Source organism: Saccopteryx leptura, chromosome 3, assembly GCF_036850995.1.
Source record: "Saccopteryx leptura isolate mSacLep1 chromosome 3, mSacLep1_pri_phased_curated, whole genome shotgun sequence".
Classification (NCBI taxonomy): domain Eukaryota; kingdom Metazoa; phylum Chordata; class Mammalia; order Chiroptera; family Emballonuridae; genus Saccopteryx; species Saccopteryx leptura.
Window position 1 is genome coordinate 249153140 of NC_089505.1, and position 13437 is coordinate 249166576.

General features: G+C 40.7%; 1 pseudogene; it reads right to left on the reverse strand.

Annotated features, from left to right (window-relative positions):
• Positions 1-10624: 10624 nt before the first annotated feature.
• LOC136398480 (peptidyl-prolyl cis-trans isomerase FKBP9 pseudogene) lies at positions 10625-12197 on the reverse strand (annotated as a pseudogene).
• Between the last annotated feature and the right edge of the window lie 1240 nt (positions 12198-13437).

The window sequence follows — 13437 nt, forward strand, 5'->3', positions numbered from 1 at the left end:
GTTGGAGGTCAGTGGTCACAGCCAGTCCTTACAGCTTATCAGCTTAGGGATAAATCCCTCCCACTGATGTGCCAACAGCAGTCAATCCTCAATGGGGGGTGCACCTCTAGTGCCCAGCCTGGGTGATAGGGGAGTCTGTGCCACTGGACCCTATAGAACACATACTACATTAGGCCACTCTACCAAGCCCGGTACACAGAGCAGCTTTACCTAATGCACAGAAACAAACACAGGAGGCTGCCAAAATGCGAAGACAAAAGAAAGTCCCAAATGAAAAAAACAGAAGAAAGCTCCAGAAAAAGAATTAAACAAAATGGAGACAAGTAGTCTACTAGAGGCAAAGTTCAAAACACTGATTAAAAGGATGCTCAGGGCCCTGGCCGGTTGGCTCAGCGGTAGAGCGTCGGCCTAGCGTGTGGAGGAACCGGGTTCAATTCCCGGCCAGGGCACAGAGGAGAAGCGCCCATTTGCTTCTCCACCCCTCCCCCGCGCTTTCCTATCTGTCTCTCTCTTCCCCTCCCGCAGCCAAGGCTCCATTGGAGCAAAGATGGCCCGGGCGCTGGGGATGGCTCTGTGGCCTCTGCCTCAGGCGCTAGAGTGGCTCTGGTCACAACATGGTGACACCCAGGATGGGCAGAGCATCGCCCCCTGGTGGGCAGAGCATCGCCCCTGATGGGCGTGCCGGGTGGATCCCGGTCGGGCGCATGCGGGAGTCTGTCTGACTGTCTCTCCCTGTTTCCAGCTTCAGAAAAATGAAAAAAAAAAAAAAAGGAAAAAAGGATGCTCAGGGAACTTAATGAGAACCACAACAGCATAAAAATGGTTCTGTCAGAAATGAAGGATACACTAACTGAAATAAAGGATAATTTATAGGGCTTAACAGTAGAGTAGATGAAGCTGAGAATCAAGTCAGAGATTTGGAATATAAGGAACTAAAAATACCCAATCAGAGCAACAAAATGAAAAATAAATCCAAAAATAAATAAATAAATAAGGATAGTGTAAGGAGCCTCTGGGACAACTTCAAGTGTACCAACATTTACATTATAGGGGTGCCAGAAGGAAGAGAGAGAGAGAGAAAGGAATTAAAAACCTATTTGAGAAAATAATGACATAAAACTTCTCTGACTTGTTGAAAGAAATAGACATAAAAGTCCAGGAATCACAGAGAGCCCCAAAAAGGATGAACCTAAAGAGGCTTACACCAAGGCACATCATAATTAAAATGCCAAATATTAATGACAAAGAATTACAAAAGCAGCAATAGATGGCCCTGGGCACTGAGGATGGCTCTGTGGAGCCTCTGCCTCAGGTGCTAAAAATAGCTCTGTTATGAGCAAAGCCCCAGATGTGCAGAGCATCTGCCCCACACAGGGTTGCCAGGTGGATCCTGGTTGGGACATGTGGGTGTCTGTCTCTCTACCTCCCCTCCTCTCACTTGAAAAAAACAGCAGCAACAGAAATGCAGTTAGTTACTTACAAAGACAGCCAGCTGATTTCTCAAAAAAACTTTGCAGGCCAGAGGGATTTGGCAGAAAACATTCAGTGTTATAAAGCAGGGACCTACAACCAAGAGTACTCTACCCAGCAAAGCTATCATTTAGAATAAAAAAAATAGATAAAAAGCTTCCCTGACATTAAACTAAAGGAGTATATCACCACCAAACCAGTATTATATAAAATGTTAAAAGGTCTTCTTTAAGAAGAAGAGAGGGAAAAAGATTTTTAAAAATATGAGCAGTAAAAGGGCAATAAATACATATCTATCAACAATTGAATCTAAAAAAACCCCAAAATAAATAAACAAGTGGAACAAGCAGAAACAGACTTACAGATACAGAGAGCATTTTGATGGTCACCAGATGGGAGAGGGTTAGGGAACTGGATGAAAAAGTGAAAAGAGTAAGAAGTACAAATTGGTTGTTACAGAATAGTCATGGGAATGTAAAGTACCACATACAGAAAACAGTTAATTATACTGTAATAACTCTATATGACTTCAGATGGGTGTGAGATTTATTGGAATGATCACTTAGTAAGTTATATAATGTTTAATCACTGGTGTGTATATCTAAAATAATACAAATATATTACTTGTAATTGAAAAATTTTAGAAAGATTTAAATAAATAAGTTGCTCAAGGAAAAAAATGGAGGAGAAATTTTGCCTTTCAGACATCAAGGGGATATAATACAATAGTGAGAACTGAAATCCCCAAACCAGACTGAAAAAGAGAAAATCATAAAATAGAAGAAGTTCTTAACAGAAAAAAGAAAGAAAAAACAGTGCCGTTTTGGGGAGAAGCTAAGAGCTTAATTAATACTCTCTTTTTTTCTCTGGCTGGTCCCAGTTTAACAGGGGTGTCACACTCATGTGTGAGAGAGGGCAGAGGCCATTAAAGAGGGAAGAATCATGGAGAGAAAAGGCTTTTACATCTTTCCTTCCGGAGAAGATGAGAAAGAATTCTTCCTGAGAAATTTCAATTTGTCTTGACTGAGCTCCATTTCCTGTTCAGTGGTCAACACACTGCTGCCCCAGCTTGTGGGTGGCAATGGGTCATAGTTACTGATTCTTTAAGGAATGATAGCCAAGAATGAAAAGCCAGTCTCTGCAAGTCCTGGACCATGAGCCAGATTATGACAAGTCTGTGGTCCATGGCAAGTCACATAGAATACAAGTAAGTGCTTTGGGTACACATGCAAAGGATCCTCACATATAAAGAATGAGTGTGTATTCTCCTTATTCAGGGTGCAATAAGTTTTCTCACTTAAAAACTTACTTTTAACATTCAATTCTCATCCACTTCCACTTGACTGCAGGCTCTTTTGGCATACAAATATAGGTGTTGTTGTCCCTGACTCTAGGAAGCTGACTCTGTGATATTCTCTAACACTTATATCTAGTAAACTGTAAAATATAATGGATGTATATTTAGTATCTAAATCCTAAACTTCATCTTTAGAGGAATAAAAATAAACTTGTAAAAAAGTGTTTCAAATAGACCACATTAAGTTGTGGTTTTCAAAACAACATCTTTTCCTCACCAAAAGTTTTAAGAGCTTTACGAACTTTTAGCTGACAGAAAATTATTTATCCTCTAATCATTTAGATAAAATTATATGAAGGTTGCATACCTTATGCATAGGGATGCACATGACTTGGGGAGCAAGTACAAAAGCACTCGGTGTCACAAGGAAACAGGAAAAGTGGACAAAGAAAATGAAAAGACTTGGAGCACAAAGGAGGATTGAATCAGCAACTTAGAGGGCAAGATAAACGTAAACACAGAAGCAAAGCAGAAAAAAAAAGGCTCAAGAAGGCTGAGGAAACTCCAAGAGACCACTGTGATACCATGAAGAAAACAACATCCACATCAGAGTGGTTCCTCAAGGAGGAGAGAATGAACACAGGATAGAGAACTTGTTTGAAGAAATCATAGCTGAAAACTTCCCTAAATGGATGAAGAAAAAAGTCACACAAGTTCAAGAACAGAGAGTTTCATTAAAGATGATCCCAAAGAGGTCCACACCAAGACACATTATATTAAAATGCCAAAGTGAAGAGACACAGAAAGAATACTAAAAGCTTCAAGAGAAAGCAATGAATTACCTACAAAGGAGCCCCCATAAGACTGACATCTGACTTATCAACAGAAACACTTAAAGCCAATAGAGATATTCAAACTAATGCAAAACAAGAGTGCTAAACATCACTCATCATGACAGAAATGCAAATTAATATTTGCACAATGAGATATCAACTCACAGCTGCTAGAATGGCTTTCATTAAGAAATCAACAAACGATAAGTGCTGGTGAGGATGTGGAGAAAAAGGAACCTTCTTGCACTGCTGGTGGGAATGAAGACTTGTGCTGCCACTGTGGAAAACAGTATGGTGTCCTCAAAAAGTTAAAAATGAAACTTCCTTGTGACCCAGCTATTCCACGTCTAAGAATATATCCTAAGAAACCCAAAATATTAATTCAAAAAAAAGATATGCATCCCCATGATTATTGCAGCATTGTGTACAATAGCCAAGATCTGGAAACAGTCCAAGTGTCCATCAGTGGACAAATGTATAAAAACCAATGGTATATTTACACAATGGAATACTATGCAGCTGTGAAAAAGAAAGAAATCTTAACTTTTGCATTGGCATGCCTGAACCTGAGGATTATTATGCTAAGTAACATAAGCCAGGCAGAGAAAGACCCATACCATATGATCTCACTTATACATGGAATCTAATGAACACAATAAACTGAGGAACAAAATAGAAACAGAAGTGGGGTCCCAGGGAACAGATGGACAGCTGTCAAAGAGAAGGTGGAAGAGGGGACAGGATCAAATAAGGTGAAAGGATTAGCCAAATTATATACACTTAACACATAGATACAGATAACAGTAGCAATTCCCAGAGAGAAAGGGGGGAGGGAGGTGGAGTGGGTAAATGGGGTAAAATAGGGGTGAAAAGAGACTTTGCATGGGGCATGGGGGCACAACATGGGGGTTGAGGGTGTTATATTGAGTGGGACACTTGAAACCATGTCAACACAATAAATTAAAAATAAAAATTAAAGAAAAATATTGAGATAAACTCTTTCACAATTATTGTGAGAGGAGCTTAAAGATTTACAGACTCAGAAGACAATCAATATTAAAGTTGTGATTTCCCTTCTGGGAGTAGCAGGTCTTAGGAAAACTAATGTAAACATTGCCACAACTATTAAAAACAGTAACTAGAAGTGGTCTGTCACTGGTTTGTATCTCCAAATGATTATATCATTCACTTGAGATAGACAAAATAAATCTTTCAAATTCTACCTAACTCAGTCAATGTTCTCTAGGGGTACACCATAACTTTGTCAATAGTAACTTTCTAATACATAAATCTTCTGATAAGTAAATAATCTTCATGTCACTTCATGTATATATTCAGAGCATAGTGTTAATGTACAAATGACATAAATGAATGTTATTTACAATGACCTTCAAGAAAGTGAGTCTGCTATTGTATAATTCATTGTGAAATTTTTGAGAAAAATGTCATATATTATATATATTTAAAAATATATATTATAGTCACAACAACTTATTAAACCAACTCTCAGGTTTAGACATTTGAGTTACATTTATATATTTTATTACTGTAAATATCTAACATCCTTATTCTGACCAAAAGAGATGTAAGACTTGACATAAAAATGGTCAAAATTGTACTCTTAGTACACGCATTGCAGAAAAATATATTTTGCAAAAATATATATCTCAGTTTATATATTTTATATATATATAAAATGTTTATCAAGGCAGGGTAGCATAAAAGTAATGTCTTTTGTCTTTATACCCTAATATATTTGAGCAATGAGAAATTTTTATAATTTTATTATAGATTATATATAATATATTTAGTTTATAAAAGTTTGCATTAAATATATTACAATGCTGGGAAATAAGATTTGAAGTGCATTTATAATTCTATTCAAAAACAAAAGCCTTAAACTCAGGAAATATGACTAGCATCCCACACTTGCTGTGGTAGCGTGCATACACACGCATATATATTCACGTGTACATAAACACACACATGACCGTGATCATAGCTATAACTCTGGAACACATTATGTTCAAAGGACTGCTCTGCTTTGCAAACTTGAGTTAATTTAAACCCCACAACAACCCTAAATGGTGGCATTTTTTACTCTGATTTTATAGGTAAAGGAACAGAAGTTGTGATAAATTAAGTAAACTGACAATTTTTGTATAACTAGTAAGTATTGACACTGAGATTTGAAATCAAAAGTGTATGACTTTTCCCACAGTGCTTCAAGGGCCCCTGCTTCTTAGTGGAGAGTCCTGATACTGGACGACGAGGCAGCGGGAGAGCGTCTGGTTCTGGGAAGGCATGAGACACAGAACTTCACCTACTTCCCACTCACTATGTGTCTGTGTGGTTATTCACACAGATATCTCATGACCTAAAAGACAGCTTCTACTAAGTCCTTCAAGACCCACTGTGCATTCGATGATGCCCAAAATGCATGGCTTTTTAATAAGTGACAGCTCCACATAAAAAATGCAAAAATTGAGGACTAAAGTTCTGGTAAAATGTATATGCATGCACAAACACTTACTGAGTTTCGCGTTGAAGGCAAAAGTGAATAAAACTTGAGCGCTACTCTCAAGGAGTTTGCATGGATATATAGACCTCACATGCTTTTGGCAATTGTTTGCAGTGTAGTTTTGCAAAATATATTTTTCTGCAATGCGTGTACTAAGAGTACAATTTTGACCATTTTTATGTCAAGTCTTACATCTCTTTTGGTCAGAATAAGGATGTTAGATATCGGCATAAAACTGAGGACTTTCTACCTTAAATCAGGAACAAGACAGGGTTGTCCACTCTCTCCACTCTTATTTAACGTGGTGCTAGAAGTTCTGGCCAGAGCAATCAGACAAGAAAAAGAAATAAAAGGCATCCATATCGGAAAAGAAGAAGTAAAGGTATCACTTTTTGCTGATGATATGATCCTATACATCGAAAACCCGAAGGACTCCACAAAAAAGATTATTAGAAACAATAAACCAATACAGTAAGGTCGCAGGATACAAAATTAACATACAAAAGTCCATAGCCTTTCTATATGCCAACAATGAAATGTTAGAAAACGAACTCAAAAAAATAATCCCCTTCACGATTGCAACAAAAAAAATAAAATACCTAGGAATAAACATAACAAAGAACGTAAAGGACCTATATAATGAAAATTACAAAGCATTGTTAAGAGAAATCGAAAAAGATACAATGAGATGGAAAAATATTCCTTGTTCTTGGATAGGAAGAATAAATATAATCAAAATGGCCATATTACCCAAAGCAATATACAAATTTAATGCAATTCCCATCAAAATCCCTATGAGATTTTTTAAAGAAATGGAACAAAAAATCATCAGATTTATATGGAACTATAAAAAACCCCGAATAGCCAAAACAATCCTAAGGAAAAAGAATGAAGCTGGGGGCATTACAATACCTGACTTTAAACTATATTATAGGGCCACGATAATCAAAACAGCATGGTATTGGCAGAAAAATAGACACTCAGACCAATGGAACAGAATAGAAAGCCCAGAAATAAAACCACATATATATGGTCAAATAATCTTTGATAAAGGGGCCAACAACACACAATGGAGAAAAGAAAGCCTCTTCAACAAATGGTGTTGGGAAAACTGGAAAGCCACATGCAAAAGAATGAAACTCGACTACAGCCTGTCCCCGTGTACTAAAATTAATTCAAAATGGATCAAAGACCTAAATATAAGACCTGAAACAATAAAGTACATAGAAGAAGACATAGGTACTAAAATCATGGACCTGGGTTTTAAAGAACATTTTATGAACTTGACTCCAATGGCAAGAGAAGTGAAGGCAAAGATAAATGAATGGGACTACATCAGAATAAAAAGTTTTTGCTCAGCAAGAGAAACTGATATAAAAATAAACAGACAGACAACTAAATGGGAAATGATATTTTCAAACAACAGCTCAGATAAGGGCCTAATATCCAAAATTTACAAAGAACTCATAAAACTCAACAACAAACAAACAAACAATCCAATAAAAAAATGGGAAGAGGACATGAACAGACACTTCTCCCAGGAAGAGATACAAATGGCCAACAGATATATGAAAAGATGCTCAGCTTCATTAGTTATTAGAGAAATGCAAATCAAAACTACAATGAGATACCACCTCACTCCTGTTAGATTAGCTATTATCAACAAGACGGGTAATAGCAAATGTTGGAGAGGCTGTGGAGAAAAAGGAACCCTCATTCACTGTTGGTGGGAATGTAAAGTAGTACAACCATTATGGAGGAAAGTATGGTGGTTCCTCAAAAAACTGCAAATAGAACTACCTTATGACCCAGCAATCCCTCTACTGGGTATATACCCCAAAACCTCAGAAACATTGATATGTGAAGACACATGTAGCCCCATGTTCATTGCAGCACTGTTCACAGTGGCCAAGACATGGAAACAACCAAAAAGCCCTTCAATAGAAGACTGGATAAAGAAGATGTGGCACATATACACTATGGAATACTACTCAGCCATAAGAAATGATGACATCAGATCATTTACAGCAAAATGGTGGGATCTTGATAACATTATAAGGAGTGAAATAAGTAAATCAGAAAAAAACAAGAACTACATGGTTCCATACATTGGTGGAACATAAAAATGAGACTAAGAGACATGGACAAGAGTGTGGTGGTTACCAAGGGTGGGGGGAGGGAGGACATGGGAGGGAGGGAGGGAGAGAGGTAGGGGGAGGGGGAGGGGCACAGAGAACTAGATAGAGGGTGGCGGAGGACAGTCTGACTTTGGGCGAGGGGTTTGCAACATAATTTAATGACAAAATAACCTAGACATGTTTTCTTTGAATATATGTACCCTGATTTATTAATGTCATCCCATTACCATTAATAAAAAATTTATTATAAATAAAAAAAAAAGGATGTTAGATATTTACAGTAATAAAATATATAAATGTAACTCAAATGTCTAAACCTGAGAGTTGGTTTAATAAGTTGTTGTGACTATAAAATAAAATACTACATGAAGAATAGTGTATTAATAATATATTTATATTATCAAGTAATACAAAATAAATAAACAGATATATAGTATAGTTTTATTTTTGCAAGAAATATATATCTGTATATTTTTTTAGAATTTAACATGTTATATATGGAAATACCAGTTTTCCAACATTTAATTGAGTGCATGGCATTTTCATGGACTACCTCAGAGTAGGCAGGGAATGCAGAAGTAGAGACTTTCACTTTTTCGGGTAGTGGAGCTGATGGCGCGGTTTCTAATGTACCTAGTTTCGTTTCTGCATGCTTGGCTGCAAGTCCATCAAACTCGGTGGCCCAACCCTTTTCTTCCTCTACAAGGGGAGGCGAATATGGAGGCAGGGGTTCCTCTGAAAGAGGAGTAGCCTGTAGGACCTTAGGAACCTGCAGAGGGTCTTCAGCAGGAGCACTGGTCAGGCAGGTGTGTATCGCTAACAGGGCAGGAATGAGGCCAAGAGGGAAGGTTTGTCCTTCATGTACTTTGGCTGAATGGACGCACCAGAAAGCTCGGGCCCAAGTATTGGGGTCCTAAACAGGCACGTCCTGGAACCAAGGGTTGAAACCTGAGAGGATTTCCCAGTAGGTACAAAGATCCTTTTCACTAACTTTAACTTGCCTACTCTGCAATAGAGCATAGAGGGCTCGAGCCTGTGGGGCTCGGGAGTCAGGGAGAAGGTCACTCACTCGTCCCTTGCATGCTGGTTGGGTCCCTGTTTGAGGCGCCAGTATGTGGACAAGGCCCACGGGGGTGAGGATGACGGAGACACAGAGGCCCAACTCCAGGGACCAGGTTCAGTGACGCAGATCCGCTTTATTCAGGAAGTAAGCTAGCTTATATACACAGGTTCAGCCTATAGGGTGTTATAGCGTGTTCTTCAAAGCCAATGGCTATCAAGATCAGGGAGCTGCCTGGTTGGCACTAAGTCACTTCCCTACAGCGGGCGAGCTCCCTCCTGAGTGTGCCTAGGAGGGTTTAACCTTGCTGGAGTATTCTCACAGCATTGCATCAGCCACAGCTGCTAGGAATGCGCTCTGCGCTCTACCCACAATAAAGTCACGTGGCAAACACAGAATCAGAGCCCCTATCCATGGTTCTAGATGGCTTTTGTTTGGCCCACTGATTTTCTTTTTAACCTCCAAGTACCCAGACAATCAGGGGACCACAAAAGCGTGGGACATGCATAACTAGAAAAGCATGTGTGGACCCTAGCCGATTGGTTCAGCAGTAGAGCGTTGGCCCAGTGTGGGGATGTCCCAGGTTCAATTCCTGTCAGGGCACACAGGAGAAGCAACCATCTGCTTCTCCACCCCTCCCTCTTCTCTCCCTCTCTTTCTCTTTCTCCTCTCTCTCTTCCCCTTCCTCAGGCATGGCTTGATTCAAGCACGTTGGCCCTGGGTGCTCAGAATGGCTCCATGGCCTCGCCTCAGGCACTAACATAGTAAAAGAAAAAAGAAAAGCGCAAGCACATGTGAGTGTGTGTGTGCGTGCGTGCACAGCATGCTGGACACACCAAAAGGCACTGATGGGGGCTGGACAACACCAGGACAAACTGTACAGGCTGCTGCAAAGTCCTCCAACACTTTCTGGGAATACCACTGGAATATGCCCTCCCTTTTTTCAGCCTATCTGTAAAACACAAGCAAGTTAAATTTTATTTTCTTAATCTTCTTTAGGTAGATAACCTGGACACATTTTCTTCTGTTCCCTCCAAGTTGGTTATAACTTGTGTATGACATCATTTTCCTTTAATAACAAAAGTATCCAGAGATCCACAGAACAATGGTTGGCTGTGTGGCCTTTTCAATATCCTACACAGCCCACACTAAAGCACCTCACACTGAGGTTGTTTAACATCATTGGCACTCTCATCATGTGTATCCACCCAGCCTGGATGAGGACCCACCACCACTTGCTGACAATTCGCCTTCTGAGAGACCCTCATGCCTCACGGCATGCTTTGTCACAACGCGGGCTTGGTGTCATGCGTAGAGTTCATGGTGTTTGGCCTCCTGGTCTTTGAGTTTAAACTCCTCAGCTGTGACCCCACCAGGCCCATTCGGTCCTGGCTGGTGAACAGATTCTTCACAATCACCTCAGCATCAAAAGCAGGAGCGAGTTTCCCTTTGCCCGAGGCCACCTGGGCATGAATATACTCTGAGGACTCTTCCAAGAGGATTCCTCCAATGCCATCCTTGTCGGATTCTCCAAAGAAGTTGGATAATACCTCCCTACTCCATATGAACGTGTACCCCTCAGGCAGGCTGGCCACCAGCTCCAGCAGCTCAACGTCAAACAGCAACACGGCACAATCGGATACTTCTCCACCCGCGCCAACCTCCCCATAGCCCAGGTGGGACGGAATGACCACTGTGTTTCTCTCCAACACACATCTCTTGGAGACTCATATCCATTCCCAGCACAACTTGTCCAGATCCCAAAACAATGTTATGTTATACATTTAGCCTAAATCCCACATGGAATCCAGCGAGGTCTCATGCAGAAGCGAGGCGCTGTGGTGATACTGGAGGTAACAACCACCCTTCTTACTCAGCACTGAGCAGTCAGGGAACTGTAGTGGGAGGCGATGCTGATGGAGAGGAAGGGCTGTGGAAGTCGATCACATGGAACTCAAATGCCAGCACAGCACAGCCAGGAATAACCCCTCTCTCTTCCTGCTTCTACCCCAGGTGAGGGCGGACCACAGTACAATGATTCTGTTCGATACAAACACCAAGTCAACCCTAATCCATCTTAGCGATTATGATCATATAGCCCTGCCCAATGCTCGTGTCAAAGGTGCAGTTCTGAGAGTAGCTGGAGTCAGAGAAGGTGCTGCCCAGTAGTGTGCCATGGTACCGATGACTGAGAAAGTCCGTGCTTGATTTTGTTGCTCACAGTTTTCAGGTACTACCTTAATCTCAATTGAAATGCCATCCTTGTGGTGGTGAAGGTTCAGTAATGCTGCATCGCACTTCAGATATGCCTGTCCAGGAATATTCTTCTCGGGTCTGTGTTCTCCATGGGCCAGAAAAGGAGGAATGGCGATGACGCATCCCCCTCTACACACACCCCCAGCAGCCCTTCATCCATTCCGGGAGTTGGCCAGCCAATTCCCACATGGCTGTCATGCATTGATGCTATTCTGACTCGAATGCAGCTGAGCCCAGTCCAAGAATGTCCTGTTGTCCTGATACCTTACGCAATAAAACACTGTATGGTTCAAGGGCAATTCGGGGGCTTGACGTAATTGTGAATCTGAACTTGATCCTCAGAATTCCAAATACTCATCAGAAGTACATCAAAATGAAATGCTGAATTTGGGGGGATCAAATCCACTGAAAATGAACTTGCAATCAACGGGTATGTCCCCACATAATGATAGTCTGGAAGTCCCACTGGGCAAGGTGAGCGGGCACTCATCACACACGAAGCAACATTAGATCTGCAGGTCCACGTCAGCTCCTAGGCCCAGGCCAGCTATGGGCACCCCTGCCAGGTCACCCAGAGCAGCAGCAGGAGCAGCAGCAGCCAGTCTGAAGCTCTGAAGGCCATCACGGGCTGCAAGAAGAGGAGCACAGGGATGGGAGTGAAGCCTGCGAGGGCGCCTGGAGTTCCAGCTCCAGCAGCTCAAGCGTGGGGCCTGGGAGCAGCAGCATTTGCAAATGGAAAAGCATAATACTGTACCATTTTAATTTAAGAGATAGGTCTGGAAAGATATTTACCAAACTCCTTATAGCAATTATATCTCTGGTTGGTGACATTATAGGAGATTTTTATTGTCTTCTGTGTGCTTACCTATCTATATTCTTTACTTTAAAACTGTTCATGTAATAAAAACTTTCTTTTGAATTAAATTTCATAAAAACATAAATATTGACCATAAATGCAAACCTCAATGCTTATTCTCAAATTCAGTTCGAGAAAGTAGAAAGGAGGTAGTGTAATTATTAAATATATATATATATCACAAGAACATGTACGGGACAAATGATGACCAGTGCTTGTTGAATGTCAACACTCATGATAGAACAAGCAAGAATTCAGTTGTTCAACTTTTTTGGATAGGAGAACCTAATAATATTTTTGAAAAGTTTTGTGTCATTAAGGTCACCAGTTTTTATTATAAAATTATGTAAGCAGAAGTTATATTCCCTTATAAATATAAAGCACAGTGGAGAAAGCCTTGGAAGTCTTTAAAATAAAGAAGACCTGGGTTCAAATACTGACTCAATCTTTTATACTTCCGTGAACTTGGACAAACCACTTAACATCACCTCTCCAAACTGTGAAATGAGGAAAATGGGGTCAATGCATGCCTGAACACACCAGTACACAATGCATGGCAGCTGTTACTGTTTTTCTGATTACTTTTGGACTTCACCTAACTGTGGGAATAGCAATGTTCCACATTAAAGCAGAAAGACATATGGATAATCACATTAAATGGTGCAAGAGACAGCCTTTAAGTATAACCTGCCATATTTGTATTAAATGGAAACGGATTCTTTCAGTCACTTAGTAAATATCACCAGATCAGGTCAAGGCTCCATGTGGGCTCCTCAGAAATTCTCACACCTGACTGGTGAAGGCTGGCAGCTAGCGCGGCCATGGAGAAAGTGTACCTGACTTCAAGCCTCACAGAGAAGCCAAGGAGGCCCAGAGGACGGCGGCCACATCTAAGCAGGGTCCCGGTGGCTCTGACACAAGCTTTGAGCAGTCACTGGACTCCTGCAGTGCAGGGAAGGCTCCAAAGTGCCCGCTGAGCTGGCAGCCAGACAGAGTGAGGTCTGGC